At 41.7% G+C, this 19,659-nt stretch overlaps 1 long non-coding RNA gene across 2 annotated transcripts in view; it reads left to right on the forward strand.

Annotated features, from left to right (window-relative positions):
* LOC148054987 (uncharacterized) overlaps nt 1–16,732 on the forward strand; it is a 55,149-nt gene extending 38,417 nt beyond the window's left edge. For both annotated transcript variants that reach the window (XR_015706078.1, XR_015706079.1), the window contains 3 exons: nt 13,691–13,881; nt 15,151–15,237; nt 15,901–16,732. This is a non-coding gene — a long non-coding RNA (uncharacterized LOC148054987). The remainder of the gene's footprint in view (nt 1–13,690; nt 13,882–15,150; nt 15,238–15,900) is intronic.
* The last annotated feature ends 2,927 nt before the right edge of the window (nt 16,733–19,659 follow it).

Raw genomic sequence — 19,659 nt, forward strand, 5'->3', positions numbered from 1 at the left:
GCTCAGGTGCTCTCCATGTGCCCTGATTTTTGACGAGTGGCAGGAAGAGCTGAGTGATTTCTTTCAAGAGTGATGCTTTTCTACAGTTAGAATTGGGTAATTAGTTAACTTCAAGATTGTACCTGAACATGTGGTACTTTGCTGCTGCATAGTCAGAACTGTATGGCTGCAAGTCTTGAGTTGCTTTGGTTTTCCCAAGAAAGTCTGTTTATGTTGTGGAGAACTGTATTTCCTTGTGTCTTTTTAAAAAAGATGATATTCCATGCTACCCATTTGTGAGATAATTGGCTTCTCTTGTGGCTCTACTTTTACACTGAGTGGTTATGGCAAGGCTTAACCTTTCTGTCTGAGCTCCAAAAGGGTCTCAAATTGTTTACTTTTTGTTATTGACTTCGTGGAAACTGGCACTTACAAATGGGATAAAGAACTTGCATAGTATCTTAATGTGCATTGCTTTTTTTCCTTCTCATAGTTGTTTCTTGCATGGTTTAACTGGCTAATATGCCTTTTTATTCTTGAACTAGTAGAGATGTTGAATGTCAGTTGATCCCTTCAAACTCCAGTTTGCTTGAGATCTGGCCTCTGGTTTCTCTGTGCTGGGTCTGAATGCAATTTTTAATGTAGTGTTAGAGCTGAATGTGTCTTTTTTTTTTTCCCCACTGACAATGTAAATGTTTTTTTTTAAAGAAAATCATACCAGGAGGCACAGAAATACCTCATGGAAATACAGCTTTCTGAAAGAAGTTAGACTTTGAAATAGTTGCATTTCCTTTAGTCTGTCTATTGTTGTTAGAGGTCTGTTTTCTATTAATGAACCCTAGTGCTTCCTGATTTTAAAGAGAAGGAAAGTTTTCTACCAAGCCCCTAGAGAGGTATTTACTGTTGCATGGACTTTATATCAGGGCTTCACATTTCAGTTAAACTTGCTGAAGAGAAGTTACCCTAAAACGGTTGTATCTTTACAGGGTTAGTGATTACAGCTTCAGATGGATTATAGGTAGGCTGAGATGAAGGTAAGGGTAGTATACCTCAGCATCATCTTCAGAGGTGACTGAAATCCACTGATATAAGGCTGAAGCAGCTGCATTTAGAGATATCGGTCTGACTTGATCTTGAGTCCTTGAAATGAGTGAATGTTGGACCTGGGAATAAGATTTGGATCTCCAAAAATGTGGGCACTAATTTGCTACATGTTGAGGGTTGCTAATGTGCTTGGCTCCAGACTCCACTTCATCCTGGTCTTTTCCTAGCAAAACACTGCAGACCTCACTGATTTGTGTAGAACTGCTCCTAGCTTGATGATGGCAGAGATGAGTTTGCTCTGCAGTGGAGAGATGCAACATAAAGGAGGTCATGCTTGTGTGCTGCCTTCCTGATGCAGTGCAGTCTCTAGGGCATTGGATTGCCCCTATGGAAAGTAGGTGACCTATAGTAAGTCCTGCAAGACTGTTTCAGAGCCTCTTGCCCAAGGTTGTTCTCCAAATCCCTTTGTTGAAATGCTGGAGGTGTTGGCCTGTGTAATCTATCTGTGGGCTGTCTTGCTAGAGGTGGAACAAGGAAACAAAAAGCTTTTTCTGTTTGGCATGCTGCCTCTGTTCCCCTGTGACCCTACTGTAGCACCTAATGTATTAGTAAAAAGAGAGCTGACCTGGGGCTTGTTAATTAGTGTCCCTGCTTGATCTGAGTGGCTGGCCTTCTGCTTGTCAGGTCAGGTAGGCTGTAAAATCAGGCAGAAAGTGCTGCCTTTTATAATGAACTGTTTAAAATAAGTACCAATTAAAGCATTAAACAACTGCTACTCCTGAACCAGCCAGACATTTTTTGTTGGTGGTTATTAAATTAGATTGCAACAAAGGAGCCATCACAGGGACTGTAGCACAGTGGCATTGCTCTTGGTTTGTGTTAGCTGAAATGGACAAGAGGGCGGAATAATGGCTTGTAGAACCATGTAGAAATGATACGATTTTGCGTTTCATTGTATGGCTTAACATTAACTGGCTTATAATCTCTTAGAAGGCTCAATCACAGGTAGTTTTTACTTAGTTTTTGAGTTGGGTGTGGAAAAGGCACTTAAAAGTAAAAATGTGGTAGTGTTTGAATGCCTCATGAAAACTCTGAAGCAGGTATGTAGCTTGTGAGCTAAACTTATCTAGGATGATGACAAAAATGCTGTCCATTGATGTGGAAATCAGCTTAGCAGGCATGGGTCAGCTGAGTACTCTCCAGTGATGAAAATTTCCTGGTTGAGTCTTTCTGCTTTCTAATTGATCTTGTAGGTAGCTGGCATTGTATTGTGTCTGTCTATAGCAAATAGCCTCAGAAGCAAGAACAACAGCTAGTTGTCCTTCATCCTCAGCTAATGCAACCTCTTCATAGGAGCCATTTTTCTGGCAAGGTTGTATCCAGTTACTGTTACCTGGCAGCAAGCTGTGTGAACAAATGCAGCAGGCTGCACAATAAAACATAAATGTGTTTCTCTGAGGCCACTTGGTTTAGTTAGTGGGCTACTTTGATTTTTTTTTTTTTATTTTCAATTGGATTAATAGTTCAGTGTTTGACAGTGAGGAAGGAAGAGAATATGCTTGATGTTTTCTGGTTTGGTTGGATGCTGAATTCTGTGCTATGTAAAATAAAATGAAAAGCTCATGTAAATAAGCCCAGCTTTTCCAGGCACTGTGCATAAATCTTGGTGCATTCTATGTGTAGTTTCTTACTATGCCTCTCTATGGGCATTAAATGAATACATGACTCCCCTAAATACTACTATGTTCCTGTGTCTGAAACAGTACAAAGAACAAGAAATTTTCTGGAATACTTTGTACTGCCTTGGAAAACTAGGCAGTTGAGACAATATACACTGTTATCACAAAATGCTATAGAAAATATGCTTGTAGCAAAATCAAATTCAGTAGTCTGAAGTTGTTCTAATGTGTGGTAATTGAGCAGGAATTCCTAGTTGCAGAGGAACTTTTCATATGTGAAGGCTTTGCAGGGGTGGGAGTTGTAAGAGGTAAACAGGCTGTTTTGTTTCCCTTTCAGCTTGATCATCTGGGAATAGGATGCTTGTGTGAGAGTGATTATTATTGTTACTTTGTTCTGTAGCTGCCTACCCCAGTGTTTGGAGAAAAAAATGCTGCAACTTACAAATGTGTATCTGCACAGAGGAAGTAATTGTAGGTAAATAACAGAACTGAGGTTTCCTTTCCTTTGCTGACACGCTATCTCTGAAATAATGGACTGAGTAAATGCTACCAGAGCAGAATGCTTAGCTCAGGCCTTCAGTACTAAAGGAATCTATTGTAATGTTTTGTTTCTGGGATTGCTCAGTAATTTGCTAATGCTGCTCCAGACACAGCAGTGTATCTGTGAAATATGATCACATTCTGCTTCTTTAGTTTCTCTTCACTGGTTACCAGTTCATTTGCAGTTGATTTTGGCAGTTCTTTTCATTTAAATGCTACTCTGGGTGCTTGTATTTTTTTTATTTATCAGTTGCTGTATTGTTATACAAAACCATAGATTCATCGGCAAGTGACATTGCTGTTCTCTTCTAGCAGTTGTGAGAAGCAAGAGCCTCCTTCAGGACAGGTACTGTACTGCTGTTTCCCTTGACTTCTGTGAGCTGTCTGGAAGTTTGTCTGGAGCCTTGCCTAGAGCCATCCAGACTTGCTTCAACTATGCATTCTGAGCAAGGATTTATTGTTCTGGGTGTGACTCTGGAGATAAGAGACATGCTGAAGCCTGTTAGGAGGGTTTGGGCTACCTGGTGGTATCACAGAGAAGCTGAAGGACTGGGAGTGAAATTTGTACTCCTACCTTTACTATTGGGTGAGAAAGCTTCTACCTTCTCATCTAGACTAGCTTGATGTTGTACCCTCTTCCTGTTCTGCAAATCAGGTAGAGTTCATGGACAAGTTTCTCTGCTCTCTGTCTGTATGAAAGAATATAGTTTTAAGGATAGTCTCATTCTTTCTCCTCAGCCTCCTGGACTCTGTCCTTGGTGTGAGTGTAGTACTTAAGTAAAACTGTGCAGGTGTTCAAGTGCTAGCAGCGTACCACTTAGCAAAGTTGATCTGCTGGGATCTTTCCTGTGCCGCACCCTTCATATGCAGGGAGTGTAAGAATAAATCGGTAGCCTTATTCTTCCCCTGAAGAAAAAATGCAAAGGTTAGATTTCCCTAGGTTTCGCTGCTACATGATCTCATTTATTTTGTTCTACTGAGGGTAGCTTATTCTGTGTTAGCTAGAATGCAGAGCACTCCCCAAAAGTAGGGGAGAGACTTTTAGTCCTCCTTGGGCCTCTTGTGGCTGTTCTTTCCCCAGCCGCTGTGTTCTTTTGATTAATAATTGTTCTTGTTGCCTTAAAGATCAGTTTCCATACCTGCTGTGATATTCAAAAAACATAGCAGGTTTCTTCTGAACTTGTATTGCTCCTGTTTTGGTGGGAGTTTGAACTGTAATTTTCTTCTACTGTATTTGATACTGAAGTGGCTTTGGGGCTGCTGGCATACATCTTGATGATCAAAAGGAGAAACTGAAGAAAAAACACCCCCTGCTCTGAAAATTATTCTCTTGTACTTCTCATGGAATACAATTCATTTTCTCAGGGTTCTTTCCTTGCTAAGATTTCATGGACCCAGCTCTCAAACCTATGTTTTTCTGCTTTTGTCTGTGTGGAACTTTCTGAGCCATCAATTAGGCTGCAGTTCAATTTCATGAAGGGTCTCAATTCTTGACTTTCCTGTGATTGCAATGTCAAAAGGAAGTCAGAATATGAAAACAAGCGATTGAAAACACAAATCACCATAGCAGCCTAGCCATCCAGCATTAAGGCTTTGATGCAAACTGGCACTAGGAGAAGAAACCCTTACCATTTGTTTAAGCATCACTCCTCTAACATATCTGCTTCGTATTTTGCAGGAATCTATGGCATAGTTAATGGCATAGCTAATACAGCTTTTGAGAAAGTAACAAGTACCTGTTAAGTACCTGCAAAAATCAGCTATTTTTCTGTTTAATATCTCATGCTGCCTTGACTTTTTTGGCATCTTTCTCCCCAAATACCAACTGCCTGACAATTCTTCCAAGTTTACTGCCTTTAAAGGAAGGGCATGATTTCATGTGACCAGAGCCTGGAAGTCCAAAAATTCCCTTGATGCACAGTGGACACTCTGATTTCGGACCAGCCATTTAATTCCTTATCAGTCCCCAGCATGGAAAAGGAGGAGAATAGTGGCCTCTTAACCACTTAACCTGTGATATGATAAATTAGATACCCTGATGATGTGTGATAAAAGTACAAGGTATGTTAAAAAAAAAAAAATTGTATCATGCTACCTGTAAAATTGCTTTCTTAATGTTTTCGGCTCTTAATCTCTTCAGAGGTAGGATTTCACAATATGTTCTTGATTTTCTTAAAATAAGCAGTAATATATTGCTCCCAAAGTAAAAGTCTGCTGCTTGCTAGATTGTCAGCAGCTGCTTAGAAATCGAGCCCTTGCTCTGTTTTCTCTGAAATGACACATAAGAATGCAGGTTTTAACAAGTGACGCTTTTTCTCTGTTAGGAGGCATTGATTTAGGAGCACAGACTCTCTAGATGTCAGTTGGCTTAGTTGGAGCCATCGGAGTAACGCCTTCCTTGTGGTTCTTGGCATAGTGGTATGTAGATTCACACCTGAAGGTCAGTGAGTTATGCTGCCTACCTGCTATAACCTGCAAGCCCTAGGGAGGAAGATAGAATTCAAGTTCTTTGCACTGGGACAAGTGGCAGAAAATCTGATCTAGTGACCTAATGCTTCTGACAGGAGACTGCTGTATAGCCTGTATGTGTTTAACTTGTCAGTCTATAGTGATGTTGCATGCTATGCGGCATGAGATTTTTTCCAGTCATTTGTTAACTGGGAAAATTTTCTAGACTGCTGTTGAAGTATTGCCCCATAGAAATGTACTTCTGGCTATTGTACTTCCCTGTCCTAAACTAGCTCATATTAACAGGGAATATTGTTAGCAAGGGATGAAGGAAACTGATATTTGGAAGGGTTGCTGGATGCATGAATAATGCAACCTGAAGGTACTGGTAGTGTACACCTAAGTGATCTGATCTCTAGAGGTTCTTTCCAGCCTCTGGGATTCTTTGACTTTTTTGGGGGGGAAGTCCAGGTTGTTTTACCCTTGGTGTACTTCTGTCCTTTGGACTGTCTGGTTTTACACAGTTCCTAGTCTCAGCTGTGCTCTTCTCCTGCTTTCCTGGACACTGCTTTATCTTTAGTGGCCTGAAAAATAGACCTCTAAGAATGAAGATAGGGAATTTAAGTGGCTTTGTCCTTTGATACAGGAGATGAGCTGTAGTGTTGTGATGCCCAATGGGTTTTTAATGAAAGAATAAAACAGGGGTTCCTGACCTGCTGAGTCAATGTTTAGTGTGTATGAAATCGTCTTGTCCGAGAGAAGACGGCTCTGATTCTTTTTGAGATGTAATATCACACTTGGTATATCAAAAACCTTGGTAATTTGATAAAAGCTGTCACCTTGCTCTGTGTTCTTCTGCCATTTAAAGAAATGGTGGTGGAACAAGATGCCTGCTGCATGTTATTTGCTCTGTCTTGTGGGAAGTGACACTTAGGGCTGGTGGAATCTGTTGAGCTGAAGTAGCGGAAACAGTGGTCGCTGTTTGTGGACAGCAGTCTCCCTTATCCATAAACCCATGTCTCTGAATGAAATGCCTTAGCCTTGTGAAGGTTAGAGAACAGCATGGATATGGGCAAAGCTTTATTGTCCTCTACTACAGAACCGTAAGCTGGGATGTATGGAACTGAACAGCATATGCTGAATGGCAGTATGTCTTTGGGAGCTGGGGAAAGCAGTAAAGGCCACATGAGTGACCCTTGATTGGTAGCGTAAGTGTACTTTCAGGATGCCTTGTATCAGCTATTGGGAAATCAACTTGTGATTTCAAGTTGAATACTTCTGTTGAACGCTCTTGACTTCAGAGCAGAGGCCAGTATGATTCTTCGGGGAGGACTATACTTCAGGAAATCCAGTAAAATCTCTGGCAAATTTCATAAATACATTTTATAACCTCTTCTGGAGCAGAAGCTGGCAAAGTTCAGTGACGGCAAAAATCTGCATGAGCCTCGGGGTTTGGATCTGCCTTTGATAGTTGAATGCAGTACTACATGCAAGGCTTGGGAATAATTTATCTCTGTATTTGAAGTCTTGTTTCATTAAAATTAGTGGCATAAGCCTATCTTTCAATGAAGTATCCTTAATAAGGAGATATAATGTGATAAAATGTGGTTCATCTAGCTGTCCTCTGAAACAATCTCAAGCTTTTCTCCTCCAAATCTTCCTAGCCCTGCTCTAGCTTGATGTATTTGTCTCAAGCAATGATCTTAAAACACTTCAGCATGTAAGGGACTCTTGTCAAAAGAATTTGTCAGAGCTATGTGTGCATAAAGTTTGCACTTGTGAAGTGGAGAGTTAGTCCTGTGGGAATGGGACATGTGCTCCTCTGAGGACACTAAGCACATCAGAACTCCAAAAGCCTATTGATTGAAAACTATTTCTAAACTTGACTGGTAAATGTAATATTTCATTTATTTTTTCCTGATTCTGCAATGATAGCATTCCAAATCATTGAGTTTTCTCTGGCTTTCATGTCCTGCTATAAATCAACTCTTAACTTCAAAAAGACCAAAACCTATATGCTAGGTTTTATAAAAAAAAACTAATCTTAGGTCTATGGAAGTTCTTTGAAACACAGAAGACTTCTGCTGAATTGGATCCAACTTCATAATAATGACTTGAAATGAGGCCAGACTCTGTGTTTGATGGCTCAGTATGGAACTCTAATGCTGCTTTTGGATAAGGGCTCACAGCACCCAAAAGCAAAAACTTGGAAGTGTGGTGAGTATCTTATGCATCTTAATTTCATCCCCCAAAACAAAATTCCTCTCAAATGTGTAGAGTCAAAACTGGGGAGGATGAGAATTTCTGGAAATAAGCAGCTATATAGGGTCCAGATAGTTCCCAACTGATACATAATCCTTCATCGCATATTCCACTAGTCTTCTGCATTTCTATCCACTTAACCTTTACTTGGCTCAAAATGAAGAGGTTAAAGCAGTCACTTGCTAGATCATAAAATCCTGATGCATGTTCAAGTGAATACCTCTCAGTAATGTTAAAAATCAAACTTGTGAATTACTTTGATCTTGCAAACCTTGCTCAAGCCAACAAAATGGAATACTGAAGACTTCTGTACAAGTAAAAAGGGCAACTTAAAGAGCAAAGATGACGTGGATAGGATCCTGTACCTTGTGCAGCCATTAACATGCTTGGAAAGTGAGCAGCATGGGTCACTGATTTGAGTGTGCTTGTGATGTCCTATTATACCAAAAGAGAGAGCCTCAAGTAAAAGGTAATGCAAAAAGGTGGAACTGTGTTTTAAGGGAAAAACTGCACTTTGTGCTAAAGAAATAAGGAATGGGAAATTTGAAGGAAGTTAAGTTTCATCCTGGGAAGCGTTAGATGGGGTGAAGGGGGCGAGAGGCCGTGGATTTTCATAGCTATGTCCTTTAAGAGCCAGCAAATGATGCACAGGCAGGAATTTTAAATGTGTAGTTAAGAGTGCACTGTTTCAAAGTGATATATCTCCATGTATGGAGGGTGATAAGAATGCAGTATAATGTAAGCAAAATTATATTGAGAGGAGGCTTAGTTAATAACTTCCTATCTCAGTGTGTGTTCAGAGATATGATTGCCATCATTTCTTGACAGTTTCTGCAAGGAGAACCGAAGTGTGTTTTCTAGTGGTGGTTCCTAGCAGTTGGTCAAACTTTGCACTGTAGCTCTTGGCACGTGTTTTAAGCAGAAGACTGGCTAGTTCATAGCTATGATACTGTGTAATCTTTAAAGAGAACTGATAAGCAGAAAACACTTCAGGGATTCTGAGCTTGTGAAGCCCTACCCTAAAGAGAACATACGCATGTCACTTTTTTCTTGCCTAGTCCCTATAATGTTAGTGCTGGCATAGATGGCCAAGTGTGACGCTTCTAGGTGTGGAGACTTGAGAATAAATGGGGCAGACATTCTGTGTTTTTTTTCCTGGCTTGGAAAATGTTGGAAGGCAGTGCCAGTTTGGAGTTTTGATAGTGCTGTGAAATGCCAGCTGTAGTCTGCTGGGCATCTAAATGGGTCACAAAGGGGAAACTAGGTTCAAAGCTGAACTGGCTTTCACAGCCAAAGCCAAAGCATTTGGTGGTACAACAAAGCATTTTGGTTGTGGTCTGGCTTCATAGAGCTTTTCAAAATCTATGGTAAATTATTTGTGGAGGCTTCATCAATCGAGAGACTTTAAGAATGGTACATACCTTAAAATTATCAGTATTGCCTGATCTATTTCATTAATTGTGTGCATGTATTGCTGTCCTGTTTAAATGAGACTGGAACCTGAAGCTGAGAGGAGAGGCGGCAGACCTTTACTAGTCTTACTGCCACTGTGCAGAACAGTGTACTGCAAAGGTCTTCAGCTGCTGCTAAACAAGGTAGCTCTGATCGTGTTATATGGCCCGGCTAGATCAGAGAGTGCTACGTTACAGGAACATCACCGGTCTGCTCCTGAGACTTGGCTTGTATCTGTACAATGGTATGCTTCCTTGTTAACTTACTCCGAGTTTGTAGGGAATATCTGAACTCTCCATTGTGCAGGATAGACATGTCAACTGTATCTTAGATAGCAGCCATATCAGTCCCAGACCTGGATTTCAGGTTTTGCTTGCTTGAGTGTTGGGTGGGAACTCCTCTGGAGCGAGCTGAGGAAAGAACTCATGAGCCTTATCTCTCAGCCAGCTGCTTAGCTGGCAGGCTGCAGATGTCCCCTAAGAGTGATGCTCTTGGAAATTTCATATGCAAACAATAATTAAAGCAATAAATGTTCTGAATACAAATTCTGTTTAGAGCTGGCTTTGAAATTATTTTTTTCTGCTGAGAGGGGGATGGGGAAGGGAGAACAATGAAAGTGAAAGCCATCTTTTCACAGAAAATGCTCTGTGAATAACTTTGTGGCTTTTAAAGGAGACCTGAGCACAAAAAACATAGAAAATGCTTTGATTTTTTTAAGTGGAATTGACACTCATTTTTCAAATGTAAACAAAGTGGATAAATATCTAGAGAAAACAAGGATGTTGGCTTAGGTCCTCTTTCTCCCTACTGAATGTTTTTCACTCAGTGAAATTTCACTAAGTAATCTTTTTCTTACTTGAAGTTCCAGTAAGAATATCTAGCATGTCATTGGTTTTATTCTTGGAAACGGGTCAAACTCTTTCTAGGTAAGCTGGATGACTTGTACTGGGTCCAGCTTCTAGAGAGACTGATGTTTCTTCCTGTAAGAGACTGGCTACTGTGATGTCTGCAGAATTGTAACGCCTGCAAGTCTTTCAGGGCTAAGATTCCTAAATAGGTTAGGGTCAAGGGATATGTGGTGAGGGAGAAATAACATCTCTAAGTTTTGGGGTTATTTTGACTAGAAGTATCCTAATGAAGAGGGCTTTTTAATAAATAAGAGCCCAAATTCTGCCTTTCTTGCTCATGGTGAAGAATGGCTAGAAGAGTAAGTAAAAGTGGCTTACTGGCCCAGAATAGAGTTTGCAAGTGTTAAAGAAAGTGTCCAGGTCCATTGCCATGGCTAAGGAACAGTCTTATCAGGAAAGTGGTAAGATAGGAATGGCAATGCTGTAATAGGAGCATTACATAATGCATAATTACATAACAAATGATAAATGAGGAGTTGAGACAAAAAGAGAACAAGAGTGTGAGGGGAAACTTAAGAATTTGCATCAGACTACAATAGCAAGGCAACTAATCTAACCCGGGAGGTTAAACACTGTCGCAACACTGGAAGGTGCAACACTGGAAGGTGCAACACTGGAAGGTGCAACACTGGAAGGTGCAACACTGGAAGGTGCAACACTGGAAGGTGCAACACTGGAAGGTGCAACACTGGAAGGTGCAACACTGGAAGGTGCAACACTGGAAGGTGCAACACTGGAAGGTGCAACACTGGAAGGTGCAACACTGGAAGGTGCAACACTGGAAGGTGCAACACTGGAAGGTGCAACACTGGAAGGTGCAACACTGGAAGGTGCAACACTGGAAGGTGCAACACTGGAAGGTGCAACACTGGAAGGTGCAACACTGGAAGGTGCAACACTGGAAGGTGCAACACTGGAAGGTGCAACACTGGAAGGTGCAACACTGGAAGGTGCAACACTGGAAGGTGCAACACTGGAAGGTGCAACACTGGAAGGTGCAACACTGGAAGGTGCAACACTGGAAGGTGCAACACTGGAAGGTGCAACACTGGAAGGTGCAACACTGGAAGGTGCAACACTGGAAGGTGCAACACTGGAAGGTGCAACACTGGAAGGTGCAACACTGGAAGGTGCAACACTGGAAGGTGCAACACTGGAAGGTGCAACACTGGAAGGTGCAACACTGGAAGGTGCAACACTGGAAGGTGCAACACTGGAAGGTGCAACACTGGAAGGTGCAACACTGGAAGGTGCAACACTGGAAGGTGCAACACTGGAAGGTGCAACACTGGAAGGTGCAACACTGGAAGGTGCAACACTGGAAGGTGCAACACTGGAAGGTGCAACACTGGAAGGTGCAACACTGGAAGGTGCAACACTGGAAGGTGCAACACTGGAAGGTGCAACACTGGAAGGTGCAACACTGGAAGGTGCAACACTGGAAGGTGCAACACTGGAAGGTGCAACACTGGAAGGTGCAACACTGGAAGGTGCAACACTGGAAGGTGCAACACTGGAAGGTGCAACACTGGAAGGTGCAACACTGGAAGGTGCAACACTGGAAGGTGCAACACTGGAAGGTGCAACACTGGAAGGTGCAACACTGGAAGGTGCAACACTGGAAGGTGCAACACTGGAAGGTGCAACACTGGAAGGTGCAACACTGGAAGGTGCAACACTGGAAGGTGCAACACTGGAAGGTGCAACACTGGAAGGTGCAACACTGGAAGGTGCAACACTGGAAGGTGCAACACTGGAAGGTGCAACACTGGAAGGTGCAACACTGGAAGGTGCAACACTGGAAGGTGCAACACTGGAAGGTGCAACACTGGAAGGTGCAACACTGGAAGGTGCAACACTGGAAGGTGCAACACTGGAAGGTGCAACACTGGAAGGTGCAACACTGGAAGGTGCAACACTGGAAGGTGCAACACTGGAAGGTGCAACACTGGAAGGTGCAACACTGGAAGGTGCAACACTGGAAGGTGCAACACTGGAAGGTGCAACACTGGAAGGTGCAACACTGGAAGGTGCAACACTGGAAGGTGCAACACTGGAAGGTGCAACACTGGAAGGTGCAACACTGGAAGGTGCAACACTGGAAGGTGCAACACTGGAAGGTGCAACACTGGAAGGTGCAACACTGGAAGGTGCAACACTGGACACAACTCCTCCACTCTATTAAAAAACAAACCTACATTTAGTTCACTTTGAGCAAGATGAATTGTTCTGAAAAGGTGTGTTGGTTTTGTTTTTGTAAGGAAAATACAGCTCAAAAGGGAAAGAATGCAGTCTAGGGAGAAGCAGGTACTTAGTCTGCATTTTACAGTAAACATGAAATTATAAAGAATGAAATCAAAAAGCCTTTGCAATAAAATGGTTTTTTTTTCTGAAAGGTTTTTCCAGTAGTCGGTGAGCTGACAATCATTCCTTCATGCTTTGTGCTAGTCTGTCCATTTTGTTTCAGAGAAGCTAACCTGCTACCTGAGAAATACACAGGAACTTGTGAGATACACTGACAGGAGATGCTAAAGGGCTTGTTTGACACAGCTGTTATGACACTGCTGATAACGAGGAAGCTATGGTTTAGCATAGTCTTCTCTGACAGAACAAATTACCCAGCAAGGGGGAAAAGTTGTAGCAGAATTAATTGCTACCTGGAAAACAATTTCATGCTAGGCTAAACAGGGATTAAAAAAAATTCCATGGTCTGGTTCACAACCCAAGCCTTGGTTTTAGAAAGAAAATGCGGGGGAAGAAACAAAGGAAAGACAGTTACCTCAAGGTGTGACTACAAATCTGTAAGTAAAACCTGGTTTGGGGTGGTCTGAACTACATAAAGATCTGTGGGACAGTTGGCTACTGGTTATTAAGTACTTAGCTTCCTGCAGTAGGTTCCTGGGGACATATGCAACTGGAGTGAGTACAGGAAAGGAGGGGTAATGGAAGAGTATCAAGAGAGGGAGTGAATGGGAGGATATATTGTACTTTGAAGATAAGGATGTAACACAATGTCCGAATGTATACACAAATATTTAAAACAAAGCTAACTGATCTACTTGTTTTCTGAAATGCTGTGCAGAGTGTTTGTTTTAGCCTGTAACTGAATGTCTTCATAATATGCACTCTGGCATTTAAAGGAGGACCACACAGAGGAAAGACTTTAAAATGCAGCACTTCTGTGGATTAAATGTTCACTGATAGTGTCTGCTTTAAGGCTATTCAGATGCTTGCTGGATGGATATAGCTTTTTTTTTTTTTAAAAGGGTTAATAGGGTAATATGTGTTTGAATCTCGTGTATTTATTCAGGTACTACGGTGAAATAGATAGCAGATGGAACTGCTTATTTGCAGAAATGTTTTGTTCATGTTGAACAGGAGAAGGTCCTGAAGCTAAGAAGTTCTGGGACTCGGATGAGTTCAGTTCCTGCTATGCTGTACATTCTTTGTAATCTTGGGCAAGGCACTAAAAGGAAGATCTGTAGAAGCTTTTAGTGTTGCATCCTACAGCACTGCCACTTTTGGAAGGTAACTGGTCATCTCATGGAACAGAAGCCACTCAACTCCAGGTAGCTTTTGTCTGCAATTTAAGGCAAATTCCTTAAATCTGTTGGGTGGAAAAATTGTCAAACTACAATAGTATGTTGTAAGTGCCTGAAGGGTTAGGTGTGTACCTTGGTTAGCACATGATAGCACCCCAAAAAAATGTTCTTTTGGTGTTTACATTGTGTGCCTCGGTATCCCAGGTACAACATAGAGTTGCTGCCCTGACTCACAAGGACTTTCATGTGGAGAATACACTGGGGTAACATGAGAGAGTTTGTAAACAAATGCAGCAGCTCTAAGAATGTACTAGAAATGCTGTTTCCTGCCATATGATCTTGATCTCTGCTTCTCTTAAAGTAATTGTTCAATGAGAAGTACTAGAGTTTAAAAATGGAGGGTTTTTCATGTCTCATTTTGCAGAATTTTCCAGATGCAGTTTCTCCATTAAAAGTACCACAGATTAGAGATGGGTTCCTTGTTTAAATTTCTTCCCTTTCAAGCCTGCAAAATGGATCTTTCAGGGAAAACTTAAATGCACTTTTTAGTCCTGCTTCCTGAATGACAGTGACTCAACAGCATGGAAGAAATGCTATTATATGCAGCATAGCCTTTGTTCAAAGGAATAGGCTATTTCAACAATAACTCTAGAGCTGTCACTAAGGCAAGTGAAGAAACTTCATCTCTTCAGTTCCCTATAACCAGACCAGATGTAGCCCTAGAGACTGCGCTGCTACATTCCCCCTGGATATAGGGTTGAGATTCAGAAAGTGAGTGGCAAAAGTTAACCATCTATTGCAATGGAAGAGAGGTCTGAATTCAAACACTCGAAAAAATGGAGTCTGTACAACTGGGCCAACCTTAAAGTCTTCAAGTACTTTTTTTTCGTAATTGCTAAAGCTGTCTGATGCTCTTATAGGAAAAGTAAAATAAAGTGAAGTAGCCATCCAGGTGTTTAAGCTTGGAAATGAGAAATAATGATTTTGGGCACATTGTTGTAGAGGATAAATCAGTACTGTACACCTACTACTGTTCTTTTCCTGCTCTTAAAGAACGAGTCTAGTTGATGCAAGGCACCTCTCAACCCAAACTGTACTTGTACAATGGAGGCTGTATAAAACTTCCAAGGATAAATAAGCATCCAAGCATTTTTGTCCAGAGTTGCAAAATCAGTCCAAGCCACAGACCCAAAAGACTCTGAAATCAGGATCCTGTGGTGGTGCATATTAGCTTGAGGAGGCTAAATGCAGCATTTCCTGACAGATTTCGTTTTAATAAATGTCCTTTTGTCCCAGTCTCAGGGAAGTGGTACAATAGGACACGAATGCAGAAACAAACTAATGGGGGTAGCATCAGTTGCCTAAAGTCATCCCCTTTCCTCGGTAAGTGCTTTCATACTGCTCTGCTGTAAGCACCTGTTATGAGGCAGCTGAACTGCTCATGTGGAACAGCTGAGTTGCACAGTGCTCCATGTTGAACTGTGTCCTACAAGGCCAGACTCTGCTCTTGACTCTGCAGAAGAGTATAAATCACATAGTACTGGAATAGTTGCAATTTGTGTACGGTAAGGAAACCTTCTCAGGCATACCTGGGAGGTGAATGATGGTAGTACTGTGACCATCTTTGACAAATTCTCTGCTGCCTGAAGGGTTGTAGCATGTTCTGTATCTCTGCATTCAGCCAGTTAGGCACCTTGTGCATATTTATTATTTTTTACTTTAATTTCCTGATGGGATATGACTGGCCTGAAGTTTCTCCTCCTGGACAGACATGTTTCATCCATCCTTTCCTGTCAAAGCCATTCATTGCTTTAATCTGAATCTGAGGATTCCATTAGAAGCATCTAATTTTTTAGTACTTCAGCATGATGAGACTGAGAAATCATTGAGTGCTTTTGGTGGGTTATGTGAGGTCCCTTAATATGACACTTGCGACTTTCGACAAATTACCAGCCTGATATTTTGAAAGGCGCTTTTTTTTTTTCCAGATTTCAGTCACTCCATAGTCTGTTGCTGGCACTCACTTCAATCTTTTTTTCTTTCCAGGCTTTGGCACTTGAGCTGCTAGTTTGACCTTGGAGACTTCTGACACAGTCCAATTTCCCTAGCTGATACCTTTTGCAAGGTCTTGGCAGTGTTTAAAAAGGGAGTTACTTCTGCTGCTTCTGGGTGACAGAATTGATCCTGATTTCAAGAGGATGTACTAGGCTTTAAGCTTTTCTATCCTCTGGAAGAAGAGACTTTCTTTTTTTGAAGGGATAGGTGCCATGTTTCTCAATATTTAAATCTATGATGATTGTGCTGTTGCCTTTGTTTTGGTACCTACAATCACACTTCATCCTGCAGTATGAAGAATATAGGCAAAACAATATCTAATGGGAGTGGCGGGAAGCACTTTCAAATAAAACTGCAAGTTTGAGCTAGCAGCTTGTGCTGCTTTTCTGCTGTAGTAGCAATCTTGTTTTCCAATAAAATGCATGATAGGGTCTCTCAAAAGACAGATCTGGTGCTGTTAGGAGCCTTGGAAGCTGTAATCCTTTCTGGACTGCATGCTACTTTATGCATGTATACAGAAGTGGAACATTTGGGTTATCTGGACTCTTGTTTGTTTTTGTGTGGTTTGCTTTCTGCTATTAAATCAAAGCTACGTTTTCCCAGTAGTATTTACAGGCCTTCAGACTATCCTATTATGAACCCTTTCCTAATCACATACATGTAGAGAGAGGCTGGGGAGAAAACACCCCCAGTTGCCATGCACAACTGATAATAGTGTTTCTGTTCCATTTCTGTTCCACTGATTTCTTGGATACTCATACAAAGCGACCACCTTTTTCCTATATTCTGTTCTTCACTATCATGTTTCTAGTCCTATTGTATAAAAAGGGGAATGTACATACATAATACATATCTACTGTAAAGGATGGTGTTTCCAGATGCATTTTAAAATGCAACACCCTGTAACCAGGTTACACTACTACAGAAGAGTCTATATTAAGGTAACATTCCTTCCCAACAACTGAAATGTTCTTTCACCAGTATCTAAAAGCTTCTGTATTTATGGATATCTGATGTACTTTGATACAACAGATTTATGTTTGCATACACTCTAGCTATTACCTTGCCTGTGTTTATTTTGCCCATTGTACCCTCTCCATGTGTTAAATCCACATATGGACTGCAGTATTCAAATATCTCCTGTGATGGAAGTAAAATGAAGGTGTTAGTGGGTCTAGTTTTGTTCATTCTGCTGTGAGGGGTTCAGTCTGAAGAACTTCTCAAGGGACAGTCTTGGAGATGCTTTGCTTATTCTTCTGCTACAGCTTTCCATATGAACTCCCCGTAGTTTTTTTGTTTAAAAATAAAAGCGAAGCCACAATGATTCCCCCATTTCATGCTACAGTTTTGCAATGGGTTTTAAGGGGCTTTTATTGTTCACAGAATTGGGAAATGTTGCTTTACTCAAAATTAGTGAGCATTTACTGGGAAAGGCTACAGCTGTTGGGGTTCTCAATTGTTTATTACCAATGGCAACAAATAAAGATCCATTGTTGTAATATAACCACCAACTGAGAAAGGTCTCCTGGGATAAACAAGCAGGCAACACTTCAGTAGCATCAGCCTGGTAACAGTGGAGATGGAATTAGTCCCTGTGCCTGGGTTTCACACCTGATACTTAGCTGTTTCACTCTGTTCAGCCCTTTCCTAATCCTAACCTGTCCCAGCTTCTAGTGTGGTGGTCGGCACTACTCATTTTGCGTTGCTCTCTGTAACTCTGTGATCCTGTGTCAACCTCTGAGCACTATTCTCTGTCTGTCAAAACTATGGTGCTTATTAGCAGGGAGGGCCTGGGCTGCCTTTCTTAGTTAGAGACAGTGGAGGATTGGGGCCCTTGAAGCTTGCTCGGGGGAAGGCCAAATGACCACAAAGTCTGAACACACTAATTTGGATACTTTATAGCGAAGCTATAGAATCCCTGCCTTGCTTTTCCAAAATATTTTCCGTGTTGCTGATCTCATTCCAGCCTGGGATTGCCCTGGCCTACAGCAGAGCCGTAGCCAGCCCTGTTCGTTATTCTCTATACTCAGAAATGCTTCCCTCGGTCTCTTTGACAAACCCTCTGCACATTTGTCCTGCTGCTTCTAGCTAATTTCAGCATTAGCTTGGTTTGGTAGCTGAGCACTGGCCCCGTTTCTCTAGGTTCATTTTCTGAAGAGTTGGCTTTGATTCACTGAATTTACAATCCAATCATTCTGCTGAAGCAAGAGGCAGTAGTGCTAAGTCAACATCAGTGATTACATTTTTGTCTATTTATTTACTCTTCAGCAGTGCACAAAACACTAAGCCACCTACCCCTATGCCTTCCAGCAGTGGAAACTTCAGAAGGCAGCATTAGCTGCTGGGTGTGATTTCAGATGTCCTTTTTGACAACAAATCTCTGTGTGATGTTAATCAGGCTCAGGAACTGGAAGACACCAAGAGTTATCATTGCTGCTGGGCACGACTGAAAGCGAAGGGTTATGGGCAATGGAGATCAAAAGGGACTTAACCTTTCCTGTCCTCTTCTCACTAAGGACAATATGAAGAAATAAGAGGTCTTCAGTAATGTCTCACCAGAGTATAATTTTCATTAATTGCAGTATAATTATGCAGTCACTTTAACAAATGCTGCCTGAATTCTCTCGGGGTGCAGCTATCCAAGAAGGCACCAATAGAAATATATCCTGTGATGAAGTGGGCTTTATGATGTTTTGGAAGTATTGTCTGCCCTGTGACAATGTCTAGGGACAGCCCTGGGCTGTGTTTCACAAGTATATGTTTACTAGAGAAAATCAAAAGCTGTGGGAGAGTACACCGAGGCAAGGGTGGACGTGTTCCTGCCCAGTTGCTTTGGCTCGTCTCGTAACATAAGCATTTTCTGCTAACCGTTGTCAAAGACAGGGTAGCGAGATAAATGCTCTGACCTGGCATGCAACGGTTAGCAAAGTGTTTCAGGTTTGCTTTGGGGTGCAATAGGAGACAGAATTATCTATCTGTCTGTCTGTCTGTCTGTCTATCTATCTCAATGGGTATAGGTATAGAGCAGACTAAGCACATCTTACCTGTTTGAGAGAAATTATCGACTATGTTTTTATCAATGTTTTTTACTTAAGCTACGAGCATCTGTAGTTAAGACAGCTTTTCCTAGCCGAGCCTCTTAGGATGAGTGCCTTTGTCTGCCTTTGCTGCCTCTGACGCTCTGTGTTTGTACTTGAATGCTGTATGGTTTTCTTGATACAGCAACTTTTTGTTATTTCTCGTTAGTCCTACCAGTCTCTTTCACAGTTGAGTTTAACGTAAGCAGGTTTGATATTGGGTGTATGCAGTGTTGCGTGAAGTCTTAGCCCTGTAGAAATCCAGGCGTGTTTTGCTGTTGATTTCTCTGGACCTAGGATTCCCGCCTTGTTTTTTGCCTCCTCGCCTATCCCTATCGCTGCTTTGTGCTCCCCCAGTCTGTTGGCCATCTATGCTGCATCTACTGGAGATGACTGAGAAAGCTGTACTGCATCTTAATCTAAATTCATCTGAAGATTTTTCTGGTTTTCTGTGTCATACCATTTAATTTCTTTCTCCGTAGTTTATTGCCTTTGTAAATTCAGCATTTAACGTTGTCAGCTTATTAGGGATAAAGTTCAGCAGGCAAAGCAAAGCTATGGTGTAATTTTATACTGCTGTTTTGTTGCTGCTGTTTCTTGCAGAAGGGGAAAAACTTTCAGTTACCTGGGAAGGATGGCTCAGTGTTGTGTGTGTGTGTTGGCACCCTGGCCA

This window comes from Nipponia nippon, unplaced genomic scaffold (assembly GCF_047370975.1).
Source record: "Nipponia nippon isolate SJK-2023a ecotype South Korea unplaced genomic scaffold, ASM4737097v1 scaffold_28, whole genome shotgun sequence".
NCBI classification, from domain to species: domain Eukaryota; kingdom Metazoa; phylum Chordata; class Aves; order Pelecaniformes; family Threskiornithidae; genus Nipponia; species Nipponia nippon.